Source organism: Engystomops pustulosus, chromosome 7 (genome assembly GCF_040894005.1).
Source record: "Engystomops pustulosus chromosome 7, aEngPut4.maternal, whole genome shotgun sequence".
NCBI classification, from domain to species: Eukaryota; Metazoa; Chordata; class Amphibia; order Anura; family Leptodactylidae; genus Engystomops; species Engystomops pustulosus.
In genome coordinates, this window is record NC_092417.1 from 140,958,716 (window position 1) to 140,973,324 (window position 14,609).

The 14,609-nt window shown below is 46.5% G+C and overlaps 9 non-coding genes across 9 annotated transcripts; 7 read left to right on the forward strand and 2 right to left on the reverse strand.

Moving 5' to 3' along the window:
- Positions 1-2,730: 2,730 nt before the first annotated feature.
- TRNAT-AGU (transfer RNA threonine (anticodon AGU)) lies at positions 2,731-2,804 on the forward strand. Its single transcript has one exon. It is a non-coding gene; the product is annotated as a tRNA-Thr (tRNA).
- Positions 2,805-3,197: 393 nt separating this feature from the next.
- On the reverse strand, positions 3,198-3,279 carry TRNAS-GCU (transfer RNA serine (anticodon GCU)). The gene has a single exon. It is a non-coding gene; the product is annotated as a tRNA-Ser (tRNA).
- Positions 3,280-3,963: 684 nt separating this feature from the next.
- Positions 3,964-4,037, forward strand: TRNAT-AGU (transfer RNA threonine (anticodon AGU)). Its single transcript has one exon. It is a non-coding gene; the product is annotated as a tRNA-Thr (tRNA).
- Positions 4,038-5,196: 1,159 nt separating this feature from the next.
- Positions 5,197-5,270, forward strand: TRNAT-AGU (transfer RNA threonine (anticodon AGU)). Its single transcript has one exon. It is a non-coding gene; the product is annotated as a tRNA-Thr (tRNA).
- Positions 5,271-5,663: 393 nt separating this feature from the next.
- TRNAS-GCU (transfer RNA serine (anticodon GCU)) lies at positions 5,664-5,745 on the reverse strand. Its single transcript has one exon. It is a non-coding gene; the product is annotated as a tRNA-Ser (tRNA).
- A 684-nt stretch (positions 5,746-6,429) lies between these two features.
- Positions 6,430-6,503, forward strand: TRNAT-AGU (transfer RNA threonine (anticodon AGU)). Its single transcript has one exon. It is a non-coding gene; the product is annotated as a tRNA-Thr (tRNA).
- Positions 6,504-8,895: 2,392 nt separating this feature from the next.
- Positions 8,896-8,969, forward strand: TRNAT-AGU (transfer RNA threonine (anticodon AGU)). Its single transcript has one exon. It is a non-coding gene; the product is annotated as a tRNA-Thr (tRNA).
- A 2,392-nt stretch (positions 8,970-11,361) lies between these two features.
- TRNAT-AGU (transfer RNA threonine (anticodon AGU)) lies at positions 11,362-11,435 on the forward strand. Its single transcript has one exon. It is a non-coding gene; the product is annotated as a tRNA-Thr (tRNA).
- Positions 11,436-13,827: 2,392 nt separating this feature from the next.
- On the forward strand, positions 13,828-13,901 carry TRNAT-AGU (transfer RNA threonine (anticodon AGU)). The gene has a single exon. It is a non-coding gene; the product is annotated as a tRNA-Thr (tRNA).
- Positions 13,902-14,609: the final 708 nt, after the last annotated feature.

The following is a 14,609-nucleotide window of genomic DNA, read 5'->3' on the forward strand; positions in this document are numbered from 1 at the left end:
TTACAAGTTGCTGCCAAGTATGGAACAGAACTCCAGTACCGTGTGGGCCCTTAAAGAAAGCAGTGGAAAACGACTGCGGATAAAGGGACACACCTCAGTTGTCTACCTAGTATCTGCTCACCTTCCTTTTTCCAACCCTGAAAAGAAAAACCATGAAGGTTTGAGCCACCCCATCAGGTCATGAAAGGTTGCAGGAATTGGAAACATCCAATAGCAGTGGCGTTTTTTTTAAGCTGCACAGCTGTGCCAGCGTTGCCATCACATGGCGCTGTGGCTTAGTTGGTTAAAGCGCCCGTCTAGTAAACAGGAGATCCTGAGTTCGAATCTCAGCAGTGCCTTTCTTTCTTCTCTTTTGAGCTTCTGAAGCAAACCAAAAAAAAGTTATTCGCTCACGTCTGACATCTTACTTGTCTTTCACACAGTCCTAAGGTAGACCAGTCAGGGGATCTAGAATCAGTACCAGCTAAAGGCTTCAAAGGACAAAGAGGCCTTCATCTTCATGAGAAGGCCGAGGATGCCATCAAGCATGAAAAATAAAAAGAGTGGACTTAACCCGTTGATATGCCACGTAACTTGTATGCCACACAACAAATATGCGTCTTTCCTAGCTTTAATAAGAGCCGTCTTGAGAGGTCACAGTTAAAGTCCACCATGGAGGGGACAATCACTGCTTGTCCAGTAAAAAGAGGATTAGCAAACAAAGATTTCAGCTTGGACGAAGCAGAAGAAATCGATGAGGATGGGATTCGAACCCATGCATGCAGAGCACAATGGATTAGCAGTCCATCGCCTTAACCACTCGGCCACCTCGTCCCGGTGAGCGCCGTGGTTCCCTTTGACAAACTCCCAAACAAAGTGTGCCTAGTCGGTGCCTGCAGAGTTTTGCTGATCGGTCATGGGCTGAGTGGGTCATACCTCGCCTCCTACAGTAAGTAATGCCTCAAGAAGATGCATGGAAAACCCTTGAAAGGTGGACCTATGCTAAGGGATGCCAAACCATTTCCAGACATCCCTGGCATGTCTTCCATCCATCTATTCTGCCTTATGCATGGAAAGCAGAGCAGGTAACAATTCTTGCTCTGCTAAGAAGCGGCTCAATCACCTATGGAACCGCAAACCTCTAGCTCTCCACGAAGTTCCAGCTGCTATTGTCGTCTGCAAATTTGTCGGTGTGGATGCCTTTTTCAAAAAGTTTTTGCTTTTCTAATTGTCATGACTGAAAGCTTCATCCTTTTACAAGTTGCTGCCAAGTATGGAACAGAACTCCAGTACCGTGTGGGCCCTTAAAGAAAGCAGTGGAAAACGACTGCGGATAAAGGGACACACCTCAGTTGTCTACCTAGTATCTGCTCACCTTCCTTTTTCCAGCCCTGAAAAGAAAAACCATGAAGGTTTGAGCCACCCCATCAGGTCATGAAAGGTTGCAGGAATTGGAAACATCCAATAGCAGTGGCGTTTTTTTTAAGCTGCACAGCTGTGCCAGCGTTGCCATCACAAGGCGCTGTGGCTTAGTTGGTTAAAGCGCCCGTCTAGTAAACAGGAGATCCTGAGTTCGAATCTCAGCAGTGCCTTTCTTTCTTCTCTTTTGAGCTTCTGAAGCAAACCAAAAAAAAGTTATTCGCTCACGTCTGACATCTTACTTGTCTTTCACACAGTCCTAAGGTAGACCAGTCAGGGGATCTAGAATCAGTACCAGCTAAAGGCTGCAAAGGACAAAGAGGCCTTCATCTTTACGAGAAGGCCGAGGATGCCATCAAGCATGAAAAATAAAAAGAGTGGACTTAACCCGTTGATATGCCACGTAACTTGTATGCCACACAACAAATATGCGTCTTTCCTAGCTTTAATAAGAGCCATCTTGAGAGGTCACAGTTAAAGTCCACCATGGAGGGGACAATCACTGCTTGTCCAGTAAAAAGAGGATTAGCAAACAAAGATTTCAGCTTGGACGAAGCAGAAGAAATCGACGAGGATGGGATTCGAACCCATGCATGCAGAGCACAATGGATTAGCAGTCCATCACCTTAACCACTCGGCCACCTCGTCCTGGTGAGCGCCGTGGTTCCCTTTGACAAACTCCCAAACAAAGTGTGCCTAGTCGGTGCCTGCAGAGTTTTGCTGATCGGTCATGGGCTGAGTGGGTCATACCTCGCCTCCTACAGTAAGTAATGCCTCAAGAAGATGCATGGAAAACCCTTGAAAGGTGGACCTATGCTAAGGGATGCCAAACCATTTCCAGACATCCCTGGCATGTCTTCCATCCATCTATTCTGCCTTATGCATGGAAAGCAGAGCAGGTAACAATTCTTGCTCTGCTAAGAAGCGGCTCAATCACCTATGGAACCGCAAACCTCTAGCTCTCCACGAAGTTCCAGCTGCTATTGTCGTCTGCAAATTTGTCGGTGTGGATGCCTTTTTCAAAAAGTTTTTGCTTTTCTAATTGTCATGACTGAAAGCTTCATCCTTTTACAAGTTGCTGCCAAGTATGGAACAGAACTCCAGTACCGTGTGGGCCCTTAAAGAAAGCAGTGGAAAACGACTGCGGATAAAGGGACACACCTCAGTTGTCTACCTAGTATCTGCTCACCTTCCTTTTTCCAGCCCTGAAAAGAAAAACCATGAAGGTTTGAGCCACCCCATCAGGTCATGAAAGGTTGCAGGAATTGGAAACATCCGATAGCAGTGGCGTTTTTTTTAAGCTGCACAGCTGTGCCAGCTTTGCCATCACAAGGCGCTGTGGCTTAGTTGGTTAAAGTGCCTGTCTAGTAAACAGGAGATCCTGAGTTCGAATCTCAGCAGTGCCTTTCTTTCTTCTCTTTTGAGCTTCTGAAGCAAACCAAAAAAAAGTTATTCGCTCACGTCTGACATCTTACTTGTCTTTCACACAGTCCTAAGGTAGACCAGTCAGGGGATCTAGAATCAGTACCAGCTAAAGGCTGCAAAGGACAAAGAGGCCTTCATCTTCATGAGAAGGCCGAGGATGCCATCAAGCATGAAAAATAAAAAGAGTGGACTTAACCCGTTGATATGCCACGTAACTTGTATGCCACACAACAAATATGCGTCTTTCCGAGCTTTAATAAGAGCCGTCTTGAGAGGTCACAGTTAAAGTCCACCATGGAGGGGACAATCACTGCTTGTCCAGTAAAAAGAGGATTAGCAAACAAAGATTTCAGCTTAGACGAAGCAGAAGAAATCGACGAGGATGGGATTCGAACCCATGCATGCAGAGCACAATGGATTAGCAGTCCATCGCCTTAACCACTCGGCCACCTCGTCCTGGTGAGCGCCGTGGTTCCCTTTGACAAACTCCCAAACAAAGTGTGCCTAGTCGGTGCCTGCAGAGTTTTGCTGATCGGTCATGGGCTGAGTGGGTCATACCTCGCCTCCTACAGTAAGTAATGCCTCAAGAAGATGCATGGAAAACCCTTGAAAGGTGGACCTATGCTAAGGGATGCCAAACCATTTCCAGACATCCCTGGCATGTCTTCCATCCATCTATTCTGCCTTATGCATGGAAAGCAGAGCAGGTAACAATTCTTGCTCTGCTAAGAAGCGGCTCAATCACCTATGGAACCGCAAACCTCTAGCTCTCCACGAAGTTCCAGCTGCTATTGTCGTCTGCAAATTTGTCGGTGTGGATGCCTTTTTCAAAAAGTTTTTGCTTTTCTAATTGTCATGACTGAAAGCTTCATCCTTTTACAAGTTGCTGCCAAGTATGGAACAGAACTCCAGTACCGTGTGGGCCCTTAAAGAAAGCAGTGGAAAACGACTGCGGATAAAGGGACACACCTCAGTTGTCTACCTAGTATCTGCTCACCTTCCTTTTTCCAGCCCTGAAAAGAAAAACCATGAAGGTTTGAGCCACCCCATCAGGTCATGAAAGGTTGCAGGAATTGGAAACATCCGATAGCAGTGGCGTTTTTTTTAAGCTGCACAGCTGTGCCAGCTTTGCCATCACAAGGCGCTGTGGCTTAGTTGGTTAAAGCGCCTGTCTAGTAAACAGGAGATCCTGAGTTCGAATCTCAGCAGTGCCTTTCTTTCTTCTCTTTTGAGCTTCTGAAGCAAACCAAAAAAAAGTTATTCGCTCACGTCTGACATCTTACTTGTCTTTCACACAGTCCAAAGGTAGACCAGTCAGGGGATCTAGAATCAGTACCAGCTAAAGGCTGCAAAGGACAAAGAGGCCTTCATCTTCATGAGAAGGCCGAGGATGCCATCAAGCATGAAAAATAAAAAGAGTGGACTTAACCCGTTGATATGCCACGTAACTTGTATGCCACACAACAAATATGCGTCTTTCCTAGCTTTAATAAGAGCCGTCTTGAGAGGTCACAGTTAAAGTCCACCATGGAGGGGACAATCACTGCTTGTCCAGTAAAAAGAGGATTAGCAAACAAAGATTTCAGCTTGGACGAAGCAGAAGAAATCAACGAGGATGGGATTCGAACCCATGCATGCAGAGCACAATGGATTAGCAGTCCATCGCCTTAACCACTCGGCCACCTCGTCCCGGTGAGCGCCGTGGTTCCCTTTGACAAACTCCCAAACAAAGTGTGCCTAGTCGGTGCCTGCAGAGTTTTGCTGATCGGTCATGGGCTGAGTGGGTCATACCTCGCCTCCTACAGTAAGTAATGCCTCAAGAAGATGCATGGAAAACCCTTGAAAGGTGGACCTATGCTAAGGGATGCCAAACCATTTCCAGACATCCCTGGCATGTCTTCCATCCATCTATTCTGCCTTATGCATGGAAAGCAGAGCAGGTAACAATTCTTGCTCTGCTAAGAAGCGGCTCAATCACCTATGGAACCGCAAACCTCTAGCTCTCCACGAAGTTCCAGCTGCTATTGTCGTCTGCAAATTTGTCGGTGTGGATGCCTTTTTCAAAAAGTTTTTGCTTTTCTAATTGTCATGACTGAAAGCTTCATCCTTTTACAAGTTGCTGCCAAGTATGGAACAGAACTCCAGTACCGTGTGGGCCCTTAAAGAAAGCAGTGGAAAACGACTGCGGATAAAGGGACACACCTCAGTTGTCTACCTAGTATCTGCTCACCTTCCTTTTTCCAGCCCTGAAAAGAAAAACCGTGAAGGTTTGAGCCACCCCATCAGGTCATGAAAGGTTGCAGGAATTGGAAACATCCGATAGCAGTGGCGTTTTTTTTAAGCTGCACAGCTGTGCCAGCTTTGCCATCACAAGGCGCTGTGGCTTAGTTGGTTAAAGCGCCTGTCTAGTAAACAGGAGATCCTGAGTTCGAATCTCAGCAGTGCCTTTCTTTCTTCTCTTTTGAGCTTCTGAAGCAAACCAAAAAAAAGTTATTCGCTCACGTCTGACATCTTACTTGTCTTTCACACAGTCCAAAGGTAGACCAGTCAGGGGATCTAGAATCAGTACCAGCTAAAGGCTGCAAAGGACAAAGAGGCCTTCATCTTCATGAGAAGGCCGAGGATGCCATCAAGCATGAAAAATAAAAAGAGTGGACTTAACCCGTTGATATGCCACGTAACTTGTATGCCACACAACAAATATGCGTCTTTCCTAGCTTTAATAAGAGCCGTCTTGAGAGGTCACAGTTAAAGTCCACCATGGAGGGGACAATCACTGCTTGTCCAGTAAAAAGAGGATTAGCAAACAAAGATTTCAGCTTGGACGAAGCAGAAGAAATCGACGAGGATGGGATTCGAACCCATGCATGCAGAGCACAATGGATTAGCAGTCCATCGCCTTAACCACTCGGCCACCTCGTCCTGGTAAGCGCCGTGGTTCCCTTTGACAAACTCCCAAACAAAGTGTGCCTAGTCGGTGCCTGCAGAGTTTTGCTGATCGGTCATGGGCTGAGTGGGTCATACCTCGCCTCCTACAGTAAGTAATGCCTCAAGAAGATGCATGGAAAACCCTTGAAAGGTGGACCTATGCTAAGGGATGCCAAACCATTTCCAGACATCCTTGGCATGTCTTCCATCCATCTATTCTGCCTTATGCATGGAAAGCAGAGCAGGTAACAATTCTTGCTCTGCTAAGAAGCGGCTCAATCACCTATGGAACCGCAAACCTCTAGCTCTCCACGAAGTTCCAGCTGCTATTGTCGTCTGCAAATTTGTCGGTGTGGATGCCTTTTTCAAAAAGTTTTTGCTTTTCTAATTGTCATGACTGAAAGCTTCATCCTTTTACAAGTTGCTGCCAAGTATGGAACAGAACTCCAGTACCGTGTGGGCCCTTAAAGAAAGCAGTGGAAAACGACTGTGGATAAAGGGACACACCTCAGTTGTCTACCTAGTATCTGCTCACCTTCCTTTTTCCAGCCCTGAAAAGAAAAACCATGAAGGTTTGAGCCACCCCATCAGGTCATGAAAGGTTGCAGGAATTGGAAACATCCGATAGCAGTGGCGTTTTTTTTAAGCTGCACAGCTGTGCCAGCTTTGCCATCACAAGGCGCTGTGGCTTAGTTGGTTAAAGCGCCTGTCTAGTAAACAGGAGATCCTGAGTTCGAATCTCAGCAGTGCCTTTCTTTCTTCTCTTTTGAGCTTCTGAAGCAAACCAAAAAAAAGTTATTCGCTCACGTCTAACATCTTACTTGTCTTTCACACAGTCCAAAGGTAGACCAGTCAGGGGATCTAGAATCAGTACCAGCTAAAGGCTGCAAAGGACAAAGAGGCCTTCATCTTCATGAGAAGGCCGAGGATGCCATCAAGCATGAAAAATAAAAAGAGTGGACTTAACCCGTTGATATGCCACGTAACTTGTATGCCACACAACAAATATGCGTCTTTCCTAGCTTTAATAAGAGCCGTCTTGAGAGGTCACAGTTAAAGTCCACCATGGAGGGGACAATCACTGCTTGTCCAGTAAAAAGAGGATTAGCAAACAAAGATTTCAGCTAGGACGAAGCAGAAGAAATCAACGAGGATGGGATTCGAACCCATGCATGCAGAGCACAATGGATTAGCAGTCCATCGCCTTAACCACACGGCCACCTCGTCCCGGTGAGCGCCGTGGTTCCCTTTGACAAACTCCCAAACAAAGTGTGCCTAGTCGGTGCCTGCAGAGTTTTGCTGATCGGTCATGGGCTGAGTGGGTCATACCTCGCCTCCTACAGTAAGTAATGCCTCAAGAAGATGCATGGAAAACCCTTGAAAGGTGGACCTATGCTAAGGGATGCCAAACCATTTCCAGACATCCCTGGCATGTCTTCCATCCATCTATTCTGCCTTATGCATGGAAAGCAGAGCAGGTAACAATTCTTGCTCTGCTAAGAAGCGGCTCAATCACCTATGGAACCGCAAACCTCTAGCTCTCCACGAAGTTCCAGCTGCTATTGTCGTCTGCAAATTTGTCGGTGTGGATGCCTTTTTCAAAAAGTTTTTGCTTTTCTAATTGTCATGACTGAAAGCTTCATCCTTTTACAAGTTGCTGCCAAGTATGGAACAGAACTCCAGTACCGTGTGGGCCCTTAAAGAAAGCAGTGGAAAACGACTGCGGATAAAGGGACACACCTCAGTTGTCTACCTAGTATCTGCTCACCTTCCTTTTTCCAGCCCTGAAAAGAAAAACCGTGAAGGTTTGAGCCACCCCATCAGGTCATGAAAGGTTGCAGGAATTGGAAACATCCGATAGCAGTGGCGTTTTTTTTAAGCTGCACAGCTGTGCCTGCTTTGCCATCACAAGGCGCTGTGGCTTAGTTGGTTAAAGCGCCTGTCTAGTAAACAGGAGATCCTGAGTTTGAATCTCAGCAGTGCCTTTCTTTCTTCTCTTTTGAGCTTCTGAAGCAAACCAAAAAAAAGTTATTCGCTCACGTCTGACATCTTACTTGTCTTTCACACAGTCCAAAGGTAGACCAGTCAGGGGATCTAGAATCAGTACCAGCTAAAGGCTGCAAAGGACAAAGAGGCCTTCATCTTCATGAGAAGGCCGAGGATGCCATCAAGCATGAAAAATAAAAAGAGTGGACTTAACCCGTTGATATGCCACGTAACTTGTATGCCACACAACAAATATGCGTCTTTCCTAGCTTTAATAAGAGCCGTCTTGAGAGGTCACAGTTAAAGTCCACCATGGAGGGGACAATCACTGCTTGTCCAGTAAAAAGAGGATTAGCAAACAAAGATTTCAGCTTGGACGAAGCAGAAGAAATCGACGAGGATGGGATTCGAACCCATGCATGCAGAGCACAATGGATTAGCAGTCCATCACCTTAACCACTCGGCCACCTCGTCCCGGTGAGCGCCGTGGTTCCCTTTGACAAACTCCCAAACAAAGTGTGCCTAGTCGGTGCCTGCAGAGTTTTGCTGATCGGTCATGGGTTGAGTGGGTCATACCTCGCCTCCTACAGTAAGTAATGCCTCAAGAAGATGCATGGAAAACCCTTGAAAGGTGGACCTATGCTAAGGGATGCCAAACCATTTCCAGACATCCCTGGCATGTCTTCCATCCATCTATTCTGCCTTATGCATGGAAAGCAGAGCAGGTAACAATTCTTGCTCTGCTAAGAAGCGGCTCAATCACCTATGGAACCGCAAACCTCTAGCTCTCCACGAAGTTCCAGCTGCTATTGTCGTCTGCAAATTTGTCGGTGTGGATGCCTTTTTCAAAAAGTTTTTGCTTTTCTAATTGTCATGACTGAAAGCTTCATCCTTTTACAAGTTGCTGCCAAGTATGGAACAGAACTCCAGTACCGTGTGGGCCCTTAAAGAAAGCAGTGGAAAACGACTGCGGATAAAGGGACACACCTCAGTTGTCTACCTAGTATCTGCTCACCTTCCTTTTTCCAGCCCTGAAAAGAAAAACCATGAAGGTTTGAGCCACCCCATCAGGTCATGAAAGGTTGCAGGAATTGGAAACATCCGATAGCAGTGGCGTTTTTTTTAAGCTGCACAGCTGTGCCAGCTTTGCCATCACAAGGCGCTGTGGCTTAGTTGGTTAAAGCGCCTGTCTAGTAAACAGGAGATCCTGAGTTCGAATCTCAGCAGTGCCTTTCTTTCTTCTCTTTTGAGCTTCTGAAGCAAACCAAAAAAAAGTTATTCGCTCACGTCTGACATCTTACTTGTCTTTCACACAGTCCAAAGGTAGACCAGTCAGGGGATCTAGAATCAGTACCAGCTAAAGGCTGCAAAGGACAAAGAGGCCTTCATCTTCATGAGAAGGCCGAGGATGCCATCAAGCATGAAAAATAAAAAGAGTGGACTTAACCCGTTGATATGCCACGTAACTTGTATGCCACACAACAAATATGCGTCTTTCCTAGCTTTAATAAGAGCCGTCTTGAGAGGTCACAGTTAAAGTCCACCATGGAGGGGACAATCACTGCTTGTCCAGTAAAAAGAGGATTAGCAAACAAAGATTTCAGCTTGGACGAAGCAGAAGAAATCAACGAGGATGGGATTCGAACCCATGCATGCAGAGCACAATGGATTAGCAGTCCATCGCCTTAACCACACGGCCACCTCGTCCCGGTGAGCGCCGTGGTTCCCTTTGACAAACTCCCAAACAAAGTGTGCCTAGTCGGTGCCTGCAGAGTTTTGCTGATCGGTCATGGGCTGAGTGGGTCATACCTCGCCTCCTACAGTAAGTAATGCCTCAAGAAGATGCATGGAAAACCCTTGAAAGGTGGACCTATGCTAAGGGATGCCAAACCATTTCCAGACATCCCTGGCATGTCTTCCATCCATCTATTCTGCCTTATGCATGGAAAGCAGAGCAGGTAACAATTCTTGCTCTGCTAAGAAGCGGCTCAATCACCTATGGAACCGCAAACCTCTAGCTCTCCACGAAGTTCCAGCTGCTATTGTCGTCTGCAAATTTGTCGGTGTGGATGCCTTTTTCAAAAAGTTTTTGCTTTTCTAATTGTCATGACTGAAAGCTTCATCCTTTTACAAGTTGCTGCCAAGTATGGAACAGAACTCCAGTACCGTGTGGGCCCTTAAAGAAAGCAGTGGAAAACGACTGCGGATAAAGGGACACACCTCAGTTGTCTACCTAGTATCTGCTCACCTTCCTTTTTCCAGCCCTGAAAAGAAAAACCGTGAAGGTTTGAGCCACCCCATCAGGTCATGAAAGGTTGCAGGAATTGGAAACATCCGATAGCAGTGGCGTTTTTTTTAAGCTGCACAGCTGTGCCAGCTTTGCCATCACAAGGCGCTGTGGCTTAGTTGGTTAAAGCGCCTGTCTAGTAAACAGGAGATCCTGAGTTTGAATCTCAGCAGTGCCTTTCTTTCTTCTCTTTTGAGCTTCTGAAGCAAACCAAAAAAAAGTTATTCGCTCACGTCTGACATCTTACTTGTCTTTCACACAGTCCAAAGGTAGACCAGTCAGGGGATCTAGAATCAGTACCAGCTAAAGGCTGCAAAGGACAAAGAGGCCTTCATCTTCATGAGAAGGCCGAGGATGCCATCAAGCATGAAAAATAAAAAGAGTGGACTTAACCCGTTGATATGCCACGTAACTTGTATGCCACACAACAAATATGCGTCTTTCCTAGCTTTAATAAGAGCCGTCTTGAGAGGTCACAGTTAAAGTCCACCATGGAGGGGACAATCACTGCTTGTCCAGTAAAAAGAGGATTAGCAAACAAAGATTTCAGCTTGGACGAAGCAGAAGAAATCGACGAGGATGGGATTCGAACCCATGCATGCAGAGCACAATGGATTAGCAGTCCATCACCTTAACCACTCGGCCACCTCGTCCCGGTGAGCGCCGTGGTTCCCTTTGACAAACTCCCAAACAAAGTGTGCCTAGTCGGTGCCTGCAGAGTTTTGCTGATCGGTCATGGGCTGAGTGGGTCATACCTCGCCTCCTACAGTAAGTAATGCCTCAAGAAGATGCATGGAAAACCCTTGAAAGGTGGACCTATGCTAAGGGATGCCAAACCATTTCCAGACATCCCTGGCATGTCTTCCATCCATCTATTCTGCCTTATGCATGGAAAGCAGAGCAGGTAACAATTCTTGCTCTGCTAAGAAGCGGCTCAATCACCTATGGAACCGCAAACCTCTAGCTCTCCACGAAGTTCCAGCTGCTATTGTCGTCTGCAAATTTGTCGGTGTGGATGCCTTTTTCAAAAAGTTTTTGCTTTTCTAATTGTCATGACTGAAAGCTTCATCCTTTTACAAGTTGCTGCCAAGTATGGAACAGAACTCCAGTACCGTGTGGGCCCTTAAAGAAAGCAGTGGAAAACGACTGCGGATAAAGGGACACACCTCAGTTGTCTACCTAGTATCTGCTCACCTTCCTTTTTCCAGCCCTGAAAAGAAAAACCATGAAGGTTTGAGCCACCCCATCAGGTCATGAAAGGTTGCAGGAATTGGAAACATCCGATAGCAGTGGCGTTTTTTTTAAGCTGCACAGCTGTGCCAGCTTTGCCATCACAAGGCGCTGTGGCTTAGTTGGTTAAAGCGCCTGTCTAGTAAACAGGAGATCCTGAGTTCGAATCTCAGCAGTGCCTTTCTTTCTTCTCTTTTGAGCTTCTGAAGCAAACCAAAAAAAAGTTATTCGCTCACGTCTGACATCTTACTTGTCTTTCACACAGTCCAAAGGTAGACCAGTCAGGGGATCTAGAATCAGTACCAGCTAAAGGCTGCAAAGGACAAAGAGGCCTTCATCTTCATGAGAAGGCCGAGGATGCCATCAAGCATGAAAAATAAAAAGAGTGGACTTAACCCGTTGATATGCCACGTAACTTGTATGCCACACAACAAATATGCGTCTTTCCTAGCTTTAATAAGAGCCGTCTTGAGAGGTCACAGTTAAAGTCCACCATGGAGGGGACAATCACTGCTTGTCCAGTAAAAAGAGGATTAGCAAACAAAGATTTCAGCTTGGACGAAGCAGAAGAAATCAACGAGGATGGGATTCGAACCCATGCATGCAGAGCACAATGGATTAGCAGTCCATCGCCTTAACCACACGGCCACCTCGTCCCGGTGAGCGCCGTGGTTCCCTTTGACAAACTCCCAAACAAAGTGTGCCTAGTCGGTGCCTGCAGAGTTTTGCTGATCGGTCATGGGCTGAGTGGGTCATACCTCGCCTCCTACAGTAAGTAATGCCTCAAGAAGATGCATGGAAAACCCTTGAAAGGTGGACCTATGCTAAGGGATGCCAAACCATTTCCAGACATCCCTGGCATGTCTTCCATCCATCTATTCTGCCTTATGCATGGAAAGCAGAGCAGGTAACAATTCTTGCTCTGCTAAGAAGCGGCTCAATCACCTATGGAACCGCAAACCTCTAGCTCTCCACGAAGTTCCAGCTGCTATTGTCGTCTGCAAATTTGTCGGTGTGGATGCCTTTTTCAAAAAGTTTTTGCTTTTCTAATTGTCATGACTGAAAGCTTCATCCTTTTACAAGTTGCTGCCAAGTATGGAACAGAACTCCAGTACCGTGTGGGCCCTTAAAGAAAGCAGTGGAAAACGACTGCGGATAAAGGGACACACCTCAGTTGTCTACCTAGTATCTGCTCACCTTCCTTTTTCCAGCCCTGAAAAGAAAAACCGTGAAGGTTTGAGCCACCCCATCAGGTCATGAAAGGTTGCAGGAATTGGAAACATCCGATAGCAGTGGCGTTTTTTTTAAGCTGCACAGCTGTGCCAGCTTTGCCATCACAAGGCGCTGTGGCTTAGTTGGTTAAAGCGCCTGTCTAGTAAACAGGAGATCCTGAGTTTGAATCTCAGCAGTGCCTTTCTTTCTTCTCTTTTGAGCTTCTGAAGCAAACCAAAAAAAAGTTATTCGCTCACGTCTGACATCTTACTTGTCTTTCACACAGTCCAAAGGTAGACCAGTCAGGGGATCTAGAATCAGTACCAGCTAAAGGCTGCAAAGGACAAAGAGGCCTTCATCTTCATGAGAAGGCCGAGGATGCCATCAAGCATGAAAAATAAAAAGAGTGGACTTAACCCGTTGATATGCCACGTAACTTGTATGCCACACAACAAATATGCGTCTTTCCTAGCTTTAATAAGAGCCGTCTTGAGAGGTCACAGTTAAAGTCCACCATGGAGGGGACAATCACTGCTTGTCCAGTAAAAAGAGGATTAGCAAACAAAGATTTCAGCTTGGACGAAGCAGAAGAAATCGACGAGGATGGGATTCGAACCCATGCATGCAGAGCACAATGGATTAGCAGTCCATCACCTTAACCACTCGGCCACCTCGTCCCGGTGAGCGCCGTGGTTCCCTTTGACAAACTCCCAAACAAAGTGTGCCTAGTCGGTGCCTGCAGAGTTTTGCTGATCGGTCATGGGCTGAGTGGGTCATACCTCGCCTCCTACAGTAAGTAATGCCTCAAGAAGATGCATGGAAAACCCTTGAAAGGTGGACCTATGCTAAGGGATGCCAAACCATTTCCAGACATCCCTGGCATGTCTTCCATCCATCTATTCTGCCTTATGCATGGAAAGCAGAGCAGGTAACAATTCTTGCTCTGCTAAGAAGCGGCTCAATCACCTATGGAACCGCAAACCTCTAGCTCTCCACGAAGTTCCAGCTGCTATTGTCGTCTGCAAATTTGTCGGTGTGGATGCCTTTTTCAAAAAGTTTTTGCTTTTCTAATTGTCATGACTGAAAGCTTCATCCTTTTACAAGTTGCTGCCAAGTATGGAACAGAACTCCAGTACCGTGTGGGCCCTTAAAGAAAGCAGTGGAAAACGACTGCGGATAAAGGGACACACCTCAGTTGTCTACCTAGTATCTGCTCACCTTCCTTTTTCCAGCCCTGAAAAGAAAAACCATGAAGGTTTGAGCCACCCCATCAGGTCATGAAAGGTTGCAGGAATTGGAAACATCCGATAGCAGTGGCGTTTTTTTTAAGCTGCACAGCTGTGCCAGCTTTGCCATCACAAGGCGCTGTGGCTTAGTTGGTTAAAGCGCCTGTCTAGTAAACAGGAGATCCTGAGTTCGAATCTCAGCAGTGCCTTTCTTTCTTCTCTTTTGAGCTTCTGAAGCAAACCAAAAAAAAGTTATTCGCTCACGTCTGACATCTTACTTGTCTTTCACACAGTCCAAAGGTAGACCAGTCAGGGGATCTAGAATCAGTACCAGCTAAAGGCTGCAAAGGACAAAGAGGCCTTCATCTTCATGAGAAGGCCGAGGATGCCATCAAGCATGAAAAATAAAAAGAGTGGACTTAACCCGTTGATATGCCACGTAACTTGTATGCCACACAACAAATATGCGTCTTTCCTAGCTTTAATAAGAGCCGTCTTGAGAGGTCACAGTTAAAGTCCACCATGGAGGGGACAATCACTGCTTGTCCAGTAAAAAGAGGATTAGCAAACAAAGATTTCAGCTTGGACGAAGCAGAAGAAATCAACGAGGATGGGATTCGAACCCATGCATGCAGAGCACAATGGATTAGCAGTCCATCGCCTTAACCACACGGCCACCTCGTCCCGGTGAGCGCCGTGGTTCCCTTTGACAAACTCCCAAACAAAGTGTGCCTAGTCGGTGCCTGCAGAGTTTTGCTGATCGGTCATGGGCTGAGTGGGTCATACCTCGCCTCCTACAGTAAGTAATGCCTCAAGAAGATGCATGGAAAACCCTTGAAAGGTGGACCTATGCTAAGGGATGCCAAACCATTTCCAGACATCCCTGGCATGTCTTTCATCCATCTATTCTGCCTTAT